Source organism: Protopterus annectens, chromosome 12.part0 (assembly GCF_019279795.1).
Source record: "Protopterus annectens isolate FY-2018-M chromosome 12.part0, PAN1.0, whole genome shotgun sequence".
Taxonomy (NCBI): Eukaryota; Metazoa; Chordata; order Ceratodontiformes; family Protopteridae; genus Protopterus; species Protopterus annectens.
Genome location: NC_056746.1, coordinates 220,462,513 through 220,482,662, shown reverse-complemented (window position 1 = coordinate 220,482,662; position 20,150 = coordinate 220,462,513). Strand labels below are relative to the sequence as shown.

At 43.3% G+C, this 20,150-nt stretch overlaps 1 protein-coding gene across 2 annotated transcripts in view; it reads left to right on the top strand.

The window, feature by feature from the left end:
- The window catches only part of RNPS1 (RNA binding protein with serine rich domain 1), a 322,076-nt gene that overhangs the window by 109,955 nt on the left and 191,971 nt on the right, over window positions 1-20,150 (top strand). The window lies entirely within an intron of this gene.

Sequence of the window (20,150 nt, the reverse complement as noted above, 5' to 3'; positions counted from 1 at the left end):
CGAGTATTTATGCTGTTTTAGTGTACTGTTGTCAGTATTTTGAGGCAAACTCAATCTGAGGTCAGTCAGGGCTTGGCAAGGGGTTATGGGTAAGAGGGAGGAGCTAGGAGCTCGGAGCCTAAGCTTTTGAATTGCCGGCTCAGATCCGAGGTCGGATCCGATACCCACAGGTTGCATCCGAATGAAGTCACCTACTCAGATGGAACGTTATGGTGAGTACATAACTTCTAAATTTTGTTTTCTTGGGATGGAGACTAGAGTAATGTAAGTACATATTCTGAAAATCTTTCTCATAAATCTTCGATATCAACCTATTGTCTTCCTTATTGTAAGATCTAAATAGTTAATTCTGTGCATGTCATAATTATGAGTAAATTTAAGATATGAACATACATTATTAATATATTTCAGGAAATCATTCAAGATATCAATAGGCCCTCTCCAAATTAAAAAGACATAATCAATAAAGCGAACCATCTTTAATATATATTCATTATAGTCACTATTGAGGATGTTCGCTGTCTCCCAACCTTGCACAAAGACATTGGCATAACTGGGAGCTAAAGCTGCTCCCATAACCACTCCACAGTTGCTCATGTAACTCCAAATAGTTGTAACTTAATACCAGATCAATCATTTCCATAAGTAATCCTACCGTATCAGAAGAGAACATTCTAGATCTTAAAAGTTCAATTCTGATTGTTTCCATACCATCTATATTAGGAATCATAGTATAGAGGGAATTATGGGCCAACTGGAGCAAGGGTCCCCAAGTAGATGCTACAGTAGTAGTGGCCACTAGGAAAGAACGTGCTAAACAAAGCTTTACTGTCCATACCCCAACAGAGAGTCTGTGGCATTTGACAGGTATGGGAAGTGTGGTTTTGCATCCGTGACCTTTGCTGTAAGGTCACTGAACTATTGTAACGAGTTGTTTGTGGGTCTTGATAAGGAATTTTCCAATGCACTGTCTGGGTCTGTGTTAGTGGAGGACAAGAAGATTGTTTCTCCTCAACTGGCCACTCCTACAGCCCCTATTGAATGCCTTTATGATGCTCCTTTCTCATGCCTTGGACGTTGCTTTGAGAGCAGCAGGTTCAGGAATTGCTGTGAGATGGCACGCCTGGATGTGCCTCTGTGACTTCATCAAGCCTTTCAGTTTATTGTTTTTATCGTTGCTCCTTTTTGAAGGCTGTACCTTATTTGGGCCCATTGTTAATGAAGCTCTTGCTAGGAGTGGACAAGATGGGGAGACCTTATCTGCAACGGGGATAAGGTTTTGAACACCTCAGTGGACCTTTTCGCGAAACCAGAGAGGTGGTAGGAAAATGTGATTCCAGAAGTCGCAAGGCTCTACCCAGGACTCCTATGGGGACAGGTGCATAGCAGAAGACTCTCTCATGGTAGTGTAGGCCTGCAAATGAGGGTTTTAGAGGTCCCTTGTCTGAGAAGCCCTACCAGCACTTCTAAAGGGTTACTGGACTGCTGCACTCTAGAGGCAGTCTGGGGGGGGGGGGCTTATTACTGCATCCCCAAACCTGGAGAGCAGTCACCACATATGCTTGGGTGCAGAGGATTATTTCCAGAAGCTGTTACAAATGCTTTTCCCTACAACCCCCCACCCCCAATCATTCTTCAAAATTTCCTGGCATTCCATTCATTCAGAGAGATGCAGCAACCATAATAATAGAAAAACTGTTGGCCAGTCATCAAAATGGTCCTTCAGACCAACGGGGATTCAGAACTTACTCGAGGTTCTTTTTGGTACCAAAGAGAAATGAGGGTCAGAGGCCTCTCTTGGATCTCAGCAGCTTAAACCAGTATGTCAAATGTTCTGAGTTCTGAATGGTCATGATTCAGTCCATTTTGCCGCTTTTGTGCTAAGAAGAGTGGATGTACTTGGCAGCACTCATCCTGGAGATCTGCCACTTAAAAGTAGACTGTCAGTCCAGGAGATTTCTTCACTTCTGACTGGAAGCCAGTTGTTACCAATTCGGAGCCCTGTCCTTTTGACCTCACCACAACCCCCAGGGTGTTCAAATGCATGGCGGTGGTTGTGGCTCACCTGATACTGCTGAGATTGCAGTGGTTTCCATATCTTGACTTCTGGTTCATCTCGGCTCCCTCCAAGCCTCTACTGATTCAAGCCAGGGACTACTTGCTCCATCATTGTCTTCAACTGATGTCACAGTGAGCAACACCAAGTCTTAACATTTCACCATCCAAGTCCTGAAGTTCATTGGTGCTCATCAGGACATGGTGTCTCAGATTGTAAGTTTACCTTACAGAGTCGAGCATCCCACATTGCCCTTTACTCTTCTCAATAAGCAAGGTTGGTTTTACAACTCCTGGGATCTATGGCAGTTTCCATAACTCTAGTACCCCTGGCAAAATATTACATGAGGGTCCTACAGTGAATGCTTCAGTACAATGGTCTATAGGACAACAGTCCCTATGTGCTCCAGGACGAATTACAAAAATTTGTAAGTACCATATTACTTGGGGGATCACCAGAAATTAAGTTTCTCAGAGCCGGCCTTTTTATTCTTCAGCTACAGTGACTTCGGACTCCTTTCAACTGGGGGGGGGGGGGGATTACTTGGGAAGGACTATCCAAGGCACTTGATCCCAGTTGGAGGCCAGTCTTCACATCAGTGTCCTGGAAATGAGAGCAGTCTAATTAGCATTACAGGCGTTTCAAGATGCTGTCCCTGCAGGGATGATTGCACCCAGGCTGACCATATGTCAGTAGTCCGGTACATCGACAAGTCGGGGATACAAATCCTAGCCCCTGTGTCGAGAGTCATGAGAGTTTGGCAGTGGGTGATCTCCTATGGCCGCTTTCTTTTGCTAATCCATATTCCGTGGGAAGTCCAACATGCTAGCAGACAAATTGAGCAAGTCCATCTTCACTTCCTCATGAGTGGTTTTTCAACCCCTGTGGTGGTGGAAATGATTTTCTGTCACTGGGGACCAATGCTGCGGCGATCTCTTTGCTTCCCCTTTCGTCTCGAAGTACAGTACTTTGCCCAGATCCCTCCAGAGGGGTAGTCCCATAGAGAAACTCTTGTCCATGATTGCCCCCTGGGCTCCTGTACGCTTTTCCTCCTTTCCCACTGATTCGCAGATTTCTATAGAAAGCGTCTTACCAGAAGTGCAAAGTAATCGTCATTGCGCCTTTCTGACCTTGACAAGTAAGGATGTTCTTCGTGTTTCACTGTTGCAGTCATTACACTTGGAGTTATCCTGCTGGCAGACTACTCTGTCGTCCTGAATTCCAAAGTCTAGGTCCGGCGTCTGTTGCTGTCGCCTCTCCCCTGATGTCAGTGCGCCAGGGGTATAAAAGATGCAGCCGACACCATTTTCTCCAGTCTTTCTTGCCGTGGGGTGCCCGAAGCATAAGCAGGTCACAAGTGCCGGTTGGCCGAGATTTTCGTGTTCGAATTTCAGATCCGAAGTCTTCATTAAAAGCTAAGTATCCCATTGGGGAAACATTTCTCTTGCTCCAGACCGATGTCAGAAAAAGTTAATAATTGTATTTCTTGTGGGAAGCAAATACTTCATAAGGACTTTCATTTTTAATGTATTCCTTGCTTAGGCCCTGACCACGACGTTGCTAGTTGTCGGTTTTGTGCTAGATTTAACCAACGTGCTATTAAGCGTCGGTATGATTTTGCTTTGAACTATTTTGGACACCGGTTTAATTATCCAGAAATGTCATTGGATAGCCATCCGACTACCGGAGTTCACAAAAAACCCAAAGAAAAGTAGAGACAACAGAGGCCCAAAACCGACGACAAAGCTTCTCCTAAGCCAGTCGCCGGTTTTCAGTGAGGCGCTTTCGCAGCCCCTGGCACCCGCTACTTTAGAGTCGCAGGCCGTTACCGACTCCCACGTGGAGTCGGCCATGCCGCTGGAAACTCAAGGTTTTGGAGCCTCTGATACTATTCCTTCAGATGGGTCTTGAGCCGTTGAGCAGGCACCGGCTTCTGAGGGTGTATTCAGACCTAAACATCTTTACATTAAACCAACCTCGGCTTCAAAGGCAAAGACTAAAGCACCTTCTAAAGCAAAGAAACAAACTCGAGCCATGTGGACAGGCCTCTATGCCCAAAAAACAGATGCTCAAAATGGCCGAAGACCATGGTCTAAACAATGGGGTGCTTCTACCTCCAAAAAGTGGAGAAGACAAATCCCAGCCATACAGGAAACAGTCCCAATGGCTTCCCCCTGCCTGCACCAAGCACTTATCTTCTGGCAGCACCTCTAGGGGGAAAACTAGCACTTTTTTCACGAAATTGGCACATTATAACACAGGACAAATGGGTCCTAGATATAGTGTCGCAGGGCTACAAATTTCACTTCCATACCTTGCCAAAGGCAAACGGTTGGCCAGACCTGCCAAAACATCAATGGACAGAGGCACAAAAGCAAGTCTCATCCCTCATGGACATGAGGGCCATTCAACTAGTACCAGAGCAAGAGCAGGGACGAGGATTTTATTAGACTGATGTTCATCGTGTTACCCTGCTGCAGTCATCACACTTGGGTTATCCTGTCGTCAGGCGGTCCCGCAGTCGGCCGGAATTCCAAAGTCTTGGTCCGGCGTCTGTTGCTGTCGCCTCTTCCCTGACGCCAGTGCGCCAGGGGTATATATAATGCAACAGACGCCATTTTCTTCAGTCTTTTCTTGCCGCTCGAGGCAGAAGCAGTTCGCAAGTGCCGGTCGGCTGACTCCTGAGATTTTCGATTTCGAATTTCAGACCGAAGTCTTCGATAAAGCTAAGTACCCCGTTGGGGAAACTTTTCTTGCCTCTGACCGATGTCAGAAAAAGTTAACAATTATATTTCTTGTGGGAAGCAAATACCTCATAAGGATTTTCATTCTTATTGCATACCTTGCCTAGGCCCAGACCACAACATCACTACTGGTTGGTTTTGTGCTAGGTTTAATAAGCGTACTATTAAAAGACGCTTTGAATTCGCACGACACTACTTCGGTAGGAAATTTTACTACACCATACCTTTGGAGCAACCGACTACCGGCGTGCACAAAAAACGCAAGGATAAGGACAGACAGCGTAGGCCTAAGCCAGATTCCGAGGCCTCTGCTGAGCCGGTCTATGGTTCTCCAGTCCTCAGTGAGGCTCCGCCACAGCCCCGGACTACCGCAGATCTGGAACCCGAGACCGCTACGGAATTTTTGTCGGAATGCATCAGGCTGACGCAACCATTTAGTTCAGGCCTTTCTGACGACATTGCTACAAAGGATGTCGGTGCTACAGAAAAGCCATCTGTTTCTGAAGGCGTTTTCAGACCGACCCTCACCATTAAAACTTTTTCTAAGACGAAGACTCCTACTAAATATAAAAGGACTGCCCTTCAGTCTCCTATTCAAGGCCCCATGCCTGAGAAACAGATGCTCAAGATGGCTGAAGATTTGATTTCTTTAATCAGGGGTTCCCAGCCCCCTCCTGACAAAAGGCTTAGACAAGAGGAAGGTTATGCATCCTCTGAACAAGTGTCCATTTCTTCAGACTCCTCTGAGGACCAAGATTACTCCTTCTCTCCTTATGAAGATTCTGATGCTGAGGACTCTATTCCCTCAGCTTCTCCTCCTGAAGACTACTCCTTCGGGGAAACTTTACACACAATGAGGGAACATTTCCACTGGGAAGGTCAGGACTACTCTGACTCGAAGAAAAGGCTCAGAGAGTTTCTTTTACTCCCCCAACACAGACCACTTGCCATCCCACCAGTTTTGGACATTGTGGATGATGTTTACTTAGAATCCAGTTTGAACCCAGACTCTCTACCTCCTGCTCCGGCTAAGCTTGACAGATACTATAGAGTGCCTGATTACCACAAATTTCTTTACAAAAGCCCTGTAGCTGATCCAGAGACCATCTCCCAGGGTCCCAAGGGGGCTAAGGTTTCTATGGCTAAAAACCCAGTTCCTTCTGAGAGGGATTCCAGAGCACTAGACAGGTGGGGGAAAAAGATTTACACCTCAGCCACTCTAGCTATGAGGGCACTGAATTGCCAATTTCACATGCTTAAGTATCAGCAATTCCTAATCTCTCAAAGCAAAGAATAACCACTCTCCCTCAACAATCTGAATTGAAAGAAGTACAGGATCTGTTGCACGCCACTGAGCAGGTGGGCAAACATACCTTACAATGTGGGTTTGATTCTCTGGAGGCCTCCTGCAGAGCAGCTGTCACTGGGTCTGTTATACGTAGGCATGCTTGGTTAAAGGAACAAACTCTGCCTGATCATGTTAAAGCAAAACTACTAGATGCTCCCTTACAGCAGGATGTTCTTTTTGGAGTTAAAGCAGAAGAAGTTTTAAAGAAAATGGAGGATAAGGCAAAATCTATGCAGACAGTCAGATTTCCTACAGGTACAACCCCCTCGCTTCAGCAGAAACTGGCCAACAAAAAATTGGTCCTTTCCAGCTACTGACATCCTACAGAGGGGTAAATACAGATGCCCAAGGGGCAGAGGACAACCACAAGCCCAGTATAAACCTCGCCAATGGGGCACTACAACATAGAAGGGAGGAGAAGATCGGTCCCAATCCTCCAGAAGGCAAACTCAATGACTTGCACCTCATCTGGCCAAGCAATGCTCTCTTGGCAGCCCCCTTGGGGGGAAAACTAGCACTTTTTGCAGACAACTGGCACATTGTCACAAAGGACAAATGGGTCGTAGACATAATTTCGCGAGGATACAGATTCCATTTTCACACCTTGCCAATGAAAAGAGGAATGCCAAACCTGCCACAAAATCAATGGGCAGAGGCACAAAAGCAAATTACAGCTGTCATGGACATGAGAGCCATTCAACTGGTACCTACTCGAGAGCAAGGCCAAGGATTTTACTCAAGACTCTTTCTAGTGCCCAGAAAGGACAATGCCTGGAGACCAGTTCTGGACCTTTCAATTCTAAACACTTACAAGTGCCCAAATTCAAGATGCTAACACTACAGCAGCTACTTCCCATGTTGGGCAAGGAAGCATGGCTAGTAACGTTGTACCTCAAGGAGGTATACTTGCATGTCCCTACAGACAAAGTTGCAGAAGATACCTTCGTTTCATTGCAGGTTCAACCCATTACCAATTCTCTGCACTGCCCCTTGGCTTATCTACTGCGCCCAGAGTCTTCACAAAATGCCTGGCACCAGTAATTGCATACTGCAGACAAAGAGGAATTCAAATATATCCATACCTGGACGACTGCCTCATCCAAACGGAAAGCAAAGACATTCTCTTACATCATCTGGCCTTTGTAAAGCATCTACTAAACTGCCTGGGGTACACAGTAAATGAAAAGAAGTCAAAACTAGTACCCTCACAAAAATGACATTCCTGGGTGCCAGCTTGAATACAACAACCCAGAAGGCTTATCTTACGCCAGACAAGCAACTACAACTGACTCAATATTTCAAGACAATGGCAACAAAGACCCAATTAACTGCAAGAAAAATTCTGCAGGCCTTGGGCTTCATGGCATCTTGCATACTAATAATACCATTTGCAAAGCTGCATATGAGGAAATTACAGTGGTACCTAAAAAGCGTATGGTTTCAACACAGCCACAGCTTGGACACAATGATATCTTTCATTCCCTGCCTACAACAGGAATTTCTATGGTGGTCACAGGCATGTCACCTCAACAAGGGTCAGCCTTTCACCTTGCCCCCAGCCAGGCATACTATCACAACAGATGCTTCAGATTACGCCTGGGTGGCACACATGGCAGGGCAAATGCGTTCAAGGCCTATGGACTGCATATCAAGGAAATCTGCACATAAATCAAAAAGAGATGCTAGCTGTACAGAAAGCTCTGACAGCCTTCAAGGATCTATTACATCCAGGACAACTTGCAATAAAGACTGACAACACCACAGTAATGTGGTACATAAACAAGGGGGTACACATTCCTACCCTCTATGCAGGCAAACAAATGATCTTATGGAACACAGCTCTGGCTTACCAAGTTCAGTTACAAGCTCATTTCCTGCCAGGACAGAAGAACATATTGGCAGATGACCTCAGCAGAAACATCAAGGATCCCCACGAGTGGAAACTAGATCCACAAATATTTGCAATGATAACTCAAAAATGGGGCCTTCTAGACATAGACCGGTTTGCCAGTCCTCAAAACTATCAACTAACAACATTTTGTACAAGGACATTTCACCATCAAGCTTGGAAAGTGGACGCACTCTCTTTCAATTGGAAAAAACAGACAGTATATGCCTTCCCTCCATTGCCTCTCCTTACAAAGTTTCTTCTGAAAGTCAAAAAGGAGAGACCACGACTGATTCTCATAATCCCAGACTGGCCACGCCAGCACTGGTACCCGCTATTGAGAAATATGGCCCACAGCCCACCATGGATATTGCCTCAAATCCCCCATTTGCTCACACAAAACAATCGGATTCTACACAGCCAGCTCAAAACTTTAAATCTGGCTGCATGGCAAATCTACTAAACATCCAACCAGCTCCTCTTTCCCAAGCAGTTCTGGATGTTATTCTGGAAGCCAGGAGGCCAAGCACCAGGAAGGCTTATTCGGACAAATGGAAAAGGTTTTGTGCCTGGAACCAAGCTAAAGGCCAAGACACAGTTCAGCCTCACATGCCTCACATTCTACAATATGTAGCTGAGATGTTGCACAAAGAACTTTTTTTTTCCTCCTTTAAAATCCATGCTTCAGCTATTTCAGCTCACTACAACACGGATCCACCTTTATTTTCACATCCTCTTCTAAGGCAGTTCCTCAGAGGGGCAAAAAACATTAGACCACCCAGGAGAGCTCCTACACCAACATGGGACCTCAACTTTATTCTGGAAAAACTAACGCTTCCTCCCTTTGAACCAGCTTTCTCTGCAGATCTTCAGTTCCTATCATGGAAGACTGCCCTGCTGCTAGCAATAACTTCAGCTAGAAGAGTCTCAGAGCTACAGGCACTAATGGCAGTGGAACCTTTCCTCATTTTTCATCGACAGAGTTTCTGTACGAACTAATCCTTCCTTTATGCCTAAGGTGGTTTCCAGTGTGGCTTTAAATCAAACCATCCACTTTACCCACCTTCTTCCCAAATCCACGGAACAAAGGTGAGAGACTTCTGCATTCCTTGAACATTCACAGGCAACTTCGTTACTACTTGGACAAAACTAAGGTTTTCAGAAAATCTGACAAGCTCTTTGTATCCTATGCTACAGCTTCTCAAGGGAAGGCCATATCAAAACAGACCATTTCTAAATGGATAAGGTCACTGCATACGTTTCTGCTATACCCATCATGGGAAACCAGTCCCTGCTACCATTAGGTCCCACTCTACCAGAGCAACAGCTACTTCTACAGCCTTTCTCAGGGGGGTTCCAACCAAGGAGATTTTAGAAGCTGCAACTTGGAGTTCAGTACACACCTTTACCAAACACTATCACTTACCTCTTTTTACTCTAAGACCAGGGCAGGCTTCGCCACTGCAGTCCTTCAGGGCCTTATAGCCTCCACTAACCCTCTATGATACCTCCCCCCTTTCTTAGCTTTGGGATTCAACCCAAGTGTGATGACTGCAGCAGGGTAACACGATGAACATTAGTACAGTTTTGTACCTACCATAAATGTAGATGTTCGAGTGTTCACCCTGCTGGAGTCCAGGTTACCCTCCCTCCATCCCCTCTGATCTACTGGCTAAATCTCTTCAATACCTTACTGATGTATTTGCTTATAGCTGAAGGGATTTTGTATTTGTGCAGAGGTTACTCCATTTGGTACTAATTTCTGACCACCTTTTTAAGGGCACCTGACATCTGGGGCAAGAAAAACTGAAGAAAATGGCGTTGGTTGCATTATATATACCCCTGGCGCACTGACGTCAGGGAATAGGCGACAGCAACCGACGCCGGACCAAGACTTGGGAATTCCGTCCGACTGCGGGATCGCCTGTCGACAGGATAACCTAAGTGTGATGACTGCAGCAGGGTGAACACTCTAACATCTACATTTATGGTAGGTACGAAACTGTACTTTCTTGGTACCAAGAAAAGGACAAGACCTGGAGACCAATACTGGACCTATCTATCTAAACACATATCTGGATATACCAAAATTCAAAATGTTGACTCTACAGCAACTTCTGCCCATGCTGGGCAAGAAGGTTTGGCTTGTGACTTTAGACCTAAAAGAGGCATACCTGCATGTCCCAATCAGACAAACATGCTGAAGATACCTCAGATTCAAAGCTAGCTCAATGCACTACCAATTCTCTGCACTGCCCTTTGGCTTATCTACTGCGCCCAGGGTCTTCACAAAGTGCCTGGCACCAGTAATTGCATTCTGCAGACAAAGAGGAATACAAATCTATCCTTACTTGGACGACTGCCTCATTCAAGAATAAGGACATTCTACTACAGCATCTGGCGTTTGTAAACAGATTTCTAACAGGCCTTGGGTACACAGTCAACGAAAAGAAGTACCCTCTCGAGATAATATTCCTGGGTGCAAGCTTAAATACAACTGCCCAGATGGCTTATCTCACGCCAGGCAACAAAGGCAACTGACTACCTATTTCAACCTGTTGGCAACAAAGGCCCACTTATCTGCAAGAAAAATTCTGCATGCTTTGGCCTTCATGGCATCCTGTATTCTACTAATTCCATATGCGAGACTGCATATGAGGAAACTTCAATGGTACCTAAAAAGTGTTTGGGCTCAACATTGCCACAGCCTGGAAACAATAATTAATCCACAAACACTCACGAAAAATAGCAGCAATCTTCTGTTCACAAACCAAACCAACATCAAAACCAGTAATTCTTCTTTATTGCGATCTGGTACCTTGGCCTTTCGCCTTCAAGGGATCACAAATGCAAAGTGCAACCAACAGTATTTATACAAAAAAATCATGTTGTTCAGCACTAATTATTCTATTAACTTCATTCATTAATTAATCAATCAAGTCTTAAAGGAATTACACAGTATTTTTTATATAAATGTTTAACTAAAATGCTTTCAAGTCAAATATGCTTTCAAGTCAAATATTCAAGTGCACATGATTATTGATATAAATGCAGAATAATATCAAATAATAATCAACAATCATAACCTAAACACAGAAATTAACATTGATGCTAACAATAATACTATCTCATCATACTGTCCATTATATACATTTTAGATTTTTTCCATTAAATACTTAATTCCAAATTTAATCCATGAGGTTTTAGTGTATTAAATTTCAAAATCATCCTGGTTTCTAGTTCAAGTAATTTTTGAATAAAAATTCCCCCACTTTCAAAACAAAATGGCCTACCCAAAACACAAAATTTCAAACTATCAGGGTGACCATTGTGTTTTTCCAAAAAATGCTTGGCCACAGGACTAGTTTCATTTCGGTTTCTAATGTCTTTTAAATGTTCTAAAATACGAACACGAACCATTCTTTTGGTTTGTCCTATGTACCAAATATTGGTACAAGAGCAACCCAGAATATATACCACTCCTACTGATTTACAGTTGAAGCGATATCTAGCAGAGAATGTCACACCATTAATATTAGTTATATTGCTGACTCTTCCACAAACACTACAGTGGCCACACGAATATGTACCTACTGAAACATTCCCCCTTTCATCATCACCTCTTTTGAAGAAGTTATAATTTAATAACTCCTTCAAATTTTTCCCTTTCTTGTAAGAAAAAATTATATGTTTGTGAAACAAATGACCTATATTCCCATCCTCATATATTAGATACCAGTATTTTCTCACAATTTTACTTAGTTCTTTCGATAGAGGAGAATATTTTGTAACAAAAAATAATTTAGCCTCATTAGCCTTAACTTCATCATTACTTATTTCTCTCACTAAAGGATTTTGTCTATCCTGTGTACCTTCATATTTCCGATGTTCTTTGTGGTCCATAACACCTAATATTTTATTCTTACATATTAATAAATGGTCTTTATTATAACCCCTCTTAATTAATCTAGATTCAACATTCTTTAACTCATTATATCTCTCATTTTCATCACTGGTATGGTCAAAAATTCTTTGAAATTCACCAAAGGGTAGTGACCATATCAAATGTTCAGGGTGCATGTTCTCTGTATGTAAAAACATGTTTACAGAGGTCTCTTTCCTAAAAGGTCTACACCCTATACTTTCATATTGATGAAATAATGTTATATCTAGAAAGTTCATCTTATCCCTATTATATTCACAAGAGAAGCTTGTGCAAGCTTAAATGCAACTGCCCAGATGGCTTATCTCACGCCAGACAACCAAAGGCAACTGACTACCTATTTCAACCTTTTGGCAACAAAGGCCCACTTATCTGCAAGAAAAATTCTGCATGCTTTGGCCTTTATGGCATCCTGCATTCTACTAATTCCATATGCGAGACTGCATATGAGGAAACTTCAGTGGTACCTAAAAAGTGTTTGGGCTCAACATTGCCACAGCCTGGAAACAATAATTACCCTCATTCCCTGCCTGCAACAGGAGTTTCGATGGTAGGCAAAGGCTTGTCACCAAAACAAGGGACAGTCATTCACATTACCCCCAGCCAGGCAGACACTAACAACGGATGCATCAGATTATGCCTGGGGGCCCACATGGCAGGAAGATGCATTCAGGGCACATGGTCCTCAACCCAAATGCATCTACATATCAATCAAAAAGAGATGCTAGCTGTACAGAATGCCCTGACAGCCTTCAAGGACCTACTTAATCTGGGACAACTACTGATAAAGATCGACAACACCACGGTCATGTGGTATATAAACAAGCAGGGGAGCACACATTCTTACCCCCTTTGCAAACTAGCCATGACTTTGTGGGACACAGCATTAATTTACCAAGTACATCTGCAGGCACAATTCCTGCCAGCAGCCTTCAAGGACCTACTTAATCCAGGACAACTACTGATAAAGACCGACAACACCACGGTCATGTGGTATATAAACAAGCAGGGGAGCACACATTCTTACCCCCTTTGCAGACTAGCCATGACTTTGTGGGACATAGCATTAACTTACCAAGTACATCTGCAGGCACAATTCCTGCTAGGAAGGAAAAATACTCTGTCAGACTAAGCAGCGAGTGGCAGTTGGATCCACAAGTCTTCAGCATGATAACAAGGAAATGGGAATGCCCGGACATAGATCTATTTTGCTTCCCCTCACAACTACCAACTAAAAAGATTCTGCACAAGGATTTATCACAGACAAGCATGGAAAGTGGGACGCCCTATCAGTATATGCTTTTTCCCCACTGCCTCTCCTCCCCAGGGTACTCCTAAAGGTCAGACAGGAAAAGCCAATAATGATACTGATTGCACCAGACTGTCCCCGCCAATATTGGTTTCCAATCCTAAAGAACTTGTCTCAATGCTCAGCTTGGACCTTACCTCAAATACCTCATCTACTGTCCCAGCAAAACAATCAGATCCTGCACAGCCAACTCGGGACTTTAAACCTGGCAGCATGGCTGATAATGTAGTCATACAAAACACACCTCTCAGTAAAGCTGTGATGGATGTCATATTGGAGGCCAGAAGGTCTAGTACTAGAAAATCTTGTGTTGGAAAATGGAAGAGATTCTGTGCTTGGAACCAGGCACAAGGAACTGATACAGCTGTGCCAAATATTCCTCAGATTTTGCAATACTTAAATGAGATGCTGGACAAAGGTCTATCTTTTTCATCTATTAAAATTCATGCCTCTGCCATTTTGGCTCATTACAGTACAGAGCCACCAATCTTTTCTCATCCCTTATTAAAACAGTACCTCAGAGGAGCCAAAAATTTAAGGCCTCCAAGGAGATTACCAATGCCTGCATGGGACCTCAACTATGTCTTGGGAAAACTCACCCTGCCTCCTTTTAAGCCAGCTGCTACTGCTGATATAAAGTTTTTATCTTGGGAAAACAGCTCTGCTCCTAGCAATAACTTCTGCAAGATGAGTTTCAGAGCTTCAGGCACTCATGGCTGTGGAACCTTTTATTTTTTATCCAGACAGGGTCTCTCTGAGGACAAACCCAACATTTATGCCTAAGGTGGTGTCCAGTGTGGCTCTTAACCAAACTATTTATCTGCCAACTTTTTATCCAATCCACAGAACAAGGGGGAGAGAATTCTGTATTCTTTGGACATACACAGACAGCTTAGATTCTACTTGGACGGACCCAAAGTTTTCAGAAAGGGAGAGCAATTACTAGTGGCATATGCTGCAGGATCACAAGGAAAGGCCATCTCAAAGCAGACTTATTTCAAAGTGGATAGGCCACTGCATTCATTTCTGCTACTTAAACCATGGCAAGCCAGTGCCTAAGGGCATTAGGCCACATTCAACCAGAGCTGCAGCCACTTCAGCAGCCTTTCTCCGGGGAGTACCAACCAAGGACATTTTAGAGGCTGCTACTTGGAGTTCATTGCATACCTTTACAAAGCAGTATCATCTGCCACTGTACTCTAAATCCAGGGCAGGCTTTGCCACTGCAGTTCTGCAGGGCCTCATAGCCTCTCCTAATGCTGTTTAGCTCCAGCCTCCCATCCATAGCTTTGGGACTCTACCCCAAATGTAATGACTGCAACAGTGAAACACGAAGAACATAGTACAGTTGTGTACACTTGTCATAAATGTAGATGTTTGAGTGTATTCACTGTTGCAGTCCAGGTTACCCACCTGCCATCCCCCTTTCTTCTGATGGAACCTATGTGGTGTATTTGCTTGTAGATGAAGGTAAAGTTTATATTGGTGCATGTATTTATATGTATATAAATTTTGGCTACCCTTTTAGGGGGCACCTGACATCTGGGGCAAGAAAATAAAATGGCATTGGCCGCATCTTTTTTTATACCCCTGACGACCTGACGTCAGGGAAGGGGCGACAGCAGCCGACGCAGGACCCAGGACTTTGGAATTCAGGCAGACTGAGGGCAACCTGCCAGCAGGATTACCCAAATGTAATGACTGCAACAGTAAATACACTCTAACATCTACATTTATGGTAAGCGTACATGACTGTACTCCTACCAGAACTGTTTCTGAACCACCTGCCAAGACCTTAAAGCTGTCGGACCCGAAACCCTGAGATCCGACATAGCCATTAATGACTTCTCCTCTGAGTCAAGCTCCCAGTTTCTCCCCAGAGCCCATATCCCCGAGACCAAGGTCTCCATTTCTCCAGAACACCCACAAGAAACTCTCAAGACCTCCCTCCAAAAGATCTTCCCGGAGTGTATCTGAAATGGAGGTGGACAAGGATGATGAGATTCCTCAGGCTGCATATTAAGATATGGGTTTTGCCTGCTCTGTCCCCCACCAGATCTGTGAGCTGCCAAACCTGCCTTTCTTCCTTTGAAAATTCCTTCTCCAGTAGGACATCTTGTTTCGGAGCCCTCGGATACAGGGTAACCAGAGTTGAAACATCAGATCTGATGACATTATCTTCCTTGGCTCCAGTGACTTCTCCGATTCAATCAGCTCTGACTCCGTCGGAGCACGATGGATCTCGTAGCTGAAGAGGTGGTGTGTGGTTCGAGGGTTTGCTTTTACTCTGAAGCTTTTGGAGATGTCAGTTCCCCTTGGCGCTGGCTATCTCCGCTCCGACTCCCTGTTCGGATCGCAGGATCCTGGAAGATTGGGGGTTGTCTGCTCAGAGAGCTTCAGCTCCAGAGGGATTGCCACTGGTCTCGGAGGGTCCCTCTACATTAGAGGTGGTGGAGAGGGTACTCTCCTGGGCAAGAGCTGCATCGACTCTACCTTATATGGATCCTACCATTGTCGTAACTTCTGCTCCTGAGCCTGCTCATCCTCGCTCCTACCTCAGGGACAGCCAGCCCCAAAGAGCTTCCCAGTAGCTCCATCCACGGAACTCCCCATCTCTTCTGAAATTTTCCCAGAGCACCCCACTGAGGAGGTCCCCCACAAGAGACTGAGCAAAAGGAAGCACCTGGATTCCCATCAGGAATGTTTGACAGAGGACACAGACTTCGATGATAAATTTTTTTTACATGCATATTGTTGTGCCGTTCGATTCTCAGCTAGAGCGTCTTCTGTGTGGAGACTTGCGTGAGTGTGCGTACCTTCTTTGAAGGTTGTGCGTCAGGGCTGGCAAACTCGGTACGTAAAAAATCTACTGTCAATCATTAGCGGACCGGAGTTCCGCTGTGGCAACCCCTAACCGGGAAAAGCCGAAAGACACAAACAAATAAATGTGTCATGCATGTTCAGCTGCAGAAAACTCAGTCTAGAGGACAGTGGCATTATGGGTAAGGGAAGAACTCTAGAGTCTGATCCAAAGCTATAGAAAGTGGCCGAGTCATATCAGAGGTCTGGATTAGAACCCATAGGTTGAGGAAGAATGAAAATGGACAACACAGATGGAATGTTATGTCTAGTACATAACTACTTTTTTTTTTTTTTTTTTTATTAGTGGTCTCAAAGATAGTTTCCAGGAACTACTTGCGTACAGAGGTGCCTTTTGAATATGCACATTGACTCTAGATAATTCTCAGTGTTAAAATGAGAGCCCAACCGCATGTGCAAAGTGGGTGGAGAAGGGGGTTATGGATGGATGGATGAACAGGCAATGAGGATAGTACTGCAAACAGAAGCAGTTAATTTTTCCTTACCTCTTTTCAAAGGAAAGATAAAGAGAAGGAAGACTAGATGTATGTGACTTTTTCCCAAATCACCTGCACTCCTTAATCCAGCAATGCTTAACATACTTGTATGTTACCACAGACAAGTGGGTACTTCATATAGTTTTAAAGGCTGTTCAGTTAAATTTGAATAACCCTGCATTTGATACCTAAGCTTCAAACACATCAGTTAGCTAAACATAGCTTTAAACAAGAATGGGAAGAGGCCAAGAATTTATTTTGACTCCAGGTTAGAGATTGCCTTCCCTATCAAGGATTGATATCCGAGTATAGGCAAAGAGAAAGAAATAGGGGGCTCCTGAATGAGAGGCCAAGAATTTATTTTGACTCCAGGTTAGAGATTGCCTTCCCTATCAAGGATTGATATCAGAGTATAGGCAAAGAGAAAGAAATAGGGGGCTCCTGAATGAAAGACCAGCACTGGTAGAGTTTTTAATAGAATCTAGAACAGAAGCTGCCATTAAAAAAGAATAGTTAGTAAAGCATATAAAATATTGCATGATAGTTAGAGTCAATCAGAGGAGCTTAGAAAGGATTGGGAAGAGAGATTGGATAAGCAATTTGCAGAGAGACAATGGGGGGATACATGTATTTCTCCCAAATATGCAACAAAGTCTAGAAGATTTAGGATCTTTGCCTGAAAGTATTTACATAGGTATTTTTGTACCCCGAGTAGACTACAGTGAATTTTTCCTCAGGTGAATAGCAAATGTTGTAGGTATGACAGGCAAGGAAGAGATAACTGGGAAAATTTTTTGGGAGTTTAACGAGCTGGCAGACTTTAGGGATTCCCTGCAAACCAGTCTGTCGGAGATGCTGGGTGAGCGGATTCGATTGACTGAGGAGTTTGTTTTTTTTTTCTCTTTTTAAGCTATGATACAGAATTGGAATTGCCTAGACATAGTAAAACCTTGCTGAGTCTAATTATGGTGGCTGCCAAAAAAGCAATTACTAGAAAATGGAAATCAAATTCTAGACCATCTTTACTAGAATCTGTGAATATAGTAATTGAGAGAAACTACTGGAATTGGGATCTTTAGACAAGGGAAGGAGCAAACTACATCGGAAAAAATGGCAATTGTGGGAAGTATATATTTAGAGAGAGAATGAGGTTTAAGAGGCAGAATTTGAGTGAGTTTATATAGTGCTTAATTTGCAATGACTAGATTATAGGTTATATATAATGTTTGCAACTGCAGTTGTTTTAATTGCATCTGTGATGTATACTGTTTGCAACTAGTGGTCATTTTGTTTGTTTTCCATTTATATAAATGTAAGATCGCCTATGTCATATGTGAACATTTTATAAAGATGTTTGTTGTGGAAAAAACAACATAGCTTTAAACAAAAATGCAGTACATTAGATATACTAGTAACAGGGATTTTATTTATGGTTTTGTAAAGTTCTAAAAAAAAAAAAAAATGGGAAAATGTAGGCCCCTTCGGATGTTTCAATTCTCAACTAGTACTTAATGACAAAGTTAAAGCTGGTGACTCGCATGATTGTAGTGCATTCTGTACTATATATTCCTTCATTGCAATTCTAGATCTGGAAGATGTTTGCTTTAACGTTCAGATAATGCCTTCATCGAGGAAATGTATCATCTTTTAAGGAGGAGTATACTGTTGCATTATGCAGCTTTTCTGTTTGTCCTAGCCACCAGCTAAGAGTGCTCTGAATCCGTTTGTCAAGTGTTTGTACTCTTAAGTCCATTCAGTGGACCGTTTCTTGATGGTGCTTTCAACTTGGGGGTCATGTTGCATCAGTATACCATGGATGCAAGTCTCTTCCAGAAACTGGATGTAACTGTAAATAACAAAAAGTTGCTTTTATCCTCACAAGAGGTGGTGTTCATGGAGTAGTTTTCGATTTAATCTCGCTTACCCCCCTCCCCCATAGCATAAGATTCAGGGCATCTCCAACTTGCTAATTCCAAGTGTTGTCTTTGTTTGCATTCACTGCAGGACTGTTTCTTGGAGCACTGGGATGCTTTTTCTGCATCTGCATAATTTCCCACGCAAGGAGCATAAAAAAAAAAAAAAAGATCCAGTGTTTGTTAGAGAACATAATAGAGCCACTCATGAGACTATGGCAAAGCTTTTTTTTTCTGCTTCTTCGGTAAGTAAAGAAGGAACTTCTGTATTTTGCAGAACCTCACAGCCTCTTAATTGAAATGTCCATCCTTTTCCAAAGTCAACTTCAAAGCATATCTAATCACTTTTGTATCATTTAGGCGGCCACTATCCATCTCTTTTCTGCCAACCCCACCATTATCCTTGGGCTCATCAATAAACTTGTATTGCTTACAAGTGGTACAAGGTTCATAATGGATTCCTTCTTTTGTTGTTCCACACTGATCTTTGCTTCTCCATCCATATTTCCAGTGAAGAGAATTGTTGTAATAACAGTTAACTCCCAGTGATAAATTGGAGACCCAAACAAGCTGCAGCCCTCACTAAACACAGCAAGTTTCTTAACTGATAACCTTATTTGAAGCATTGTTGTATGTCTGCTTCTGTCGCAACCCCCATGCCCTCTACTACTACTATATAGCTGAAACTGCCGTGCTGCCTTGTAGCTGGAAATACACTTGAGGTAATACAGTCTAAGGCTTCACATACATCCTTAACATTTGCAGTTTTAGTTCCACTTCCCTGAAGGTTGCAGTTAGTTTTTTTTTTTGGGGGGGGGGGGGCAGATTAAAAACCGGCACTCAATTATTTAAGCAATAACCCACGCCTGGGTGTGGGTAATGCTGGATTTACCCACGGTTGGTGTGGTTTGGTCATGAGGGCGAAGCCTGAGTGGCCAAACAAAGACAACCGTGGGTAAATCCAGCAATTACCCACACCCAGAAGTGGTTATTGTATCTAATGACATTATTTAAGAAAAAAAATACTTAACTTTTCTTAAATAATGGCATTGTATAATGCCTCCTTGCTGCCCTTCCGCAGCTGTCCAGTATTCTGCGGCAGTTCTGATGTACTGCGCATGTGTATGGTTACGCAGTACATCAGAACTTTGTGTGTGGAAGCAGTGGAGAAAGGACGATCTCTGTTTTAAAAACTTGTCTCGCTATGTTAAAAGTTTAACGTAGCGAGATAGCTTTAAAAAAAGCAATGGAGAAAGGAAGATCTCTGTTGCTTTTTTTTTTTTTTTTTTAAGATATCTTCCTATGTTAAACTCATTTAACATAGTGAGATAACAGCAACGGAGCTCTTCTGTTCTCCGTTGCTGTCCAAAAAAAGATTTATAGTAATGGAAAAAGTCCGGGCGGCCAGACCTTTTTCCATTAGTATAAGTCTTTGATTTGCAACGTGCACACTGACCAATCCGTGTGCACGTTTTGGAATATTAATGGGGGGTGTCGTATAATTTTTAGTTTAGAAACCATTTACCGTGTGGCTCACAATGGCAACGGTTTTTATTTTTATTTATTTTTTTTTTATGGATTTAAATGCATCTG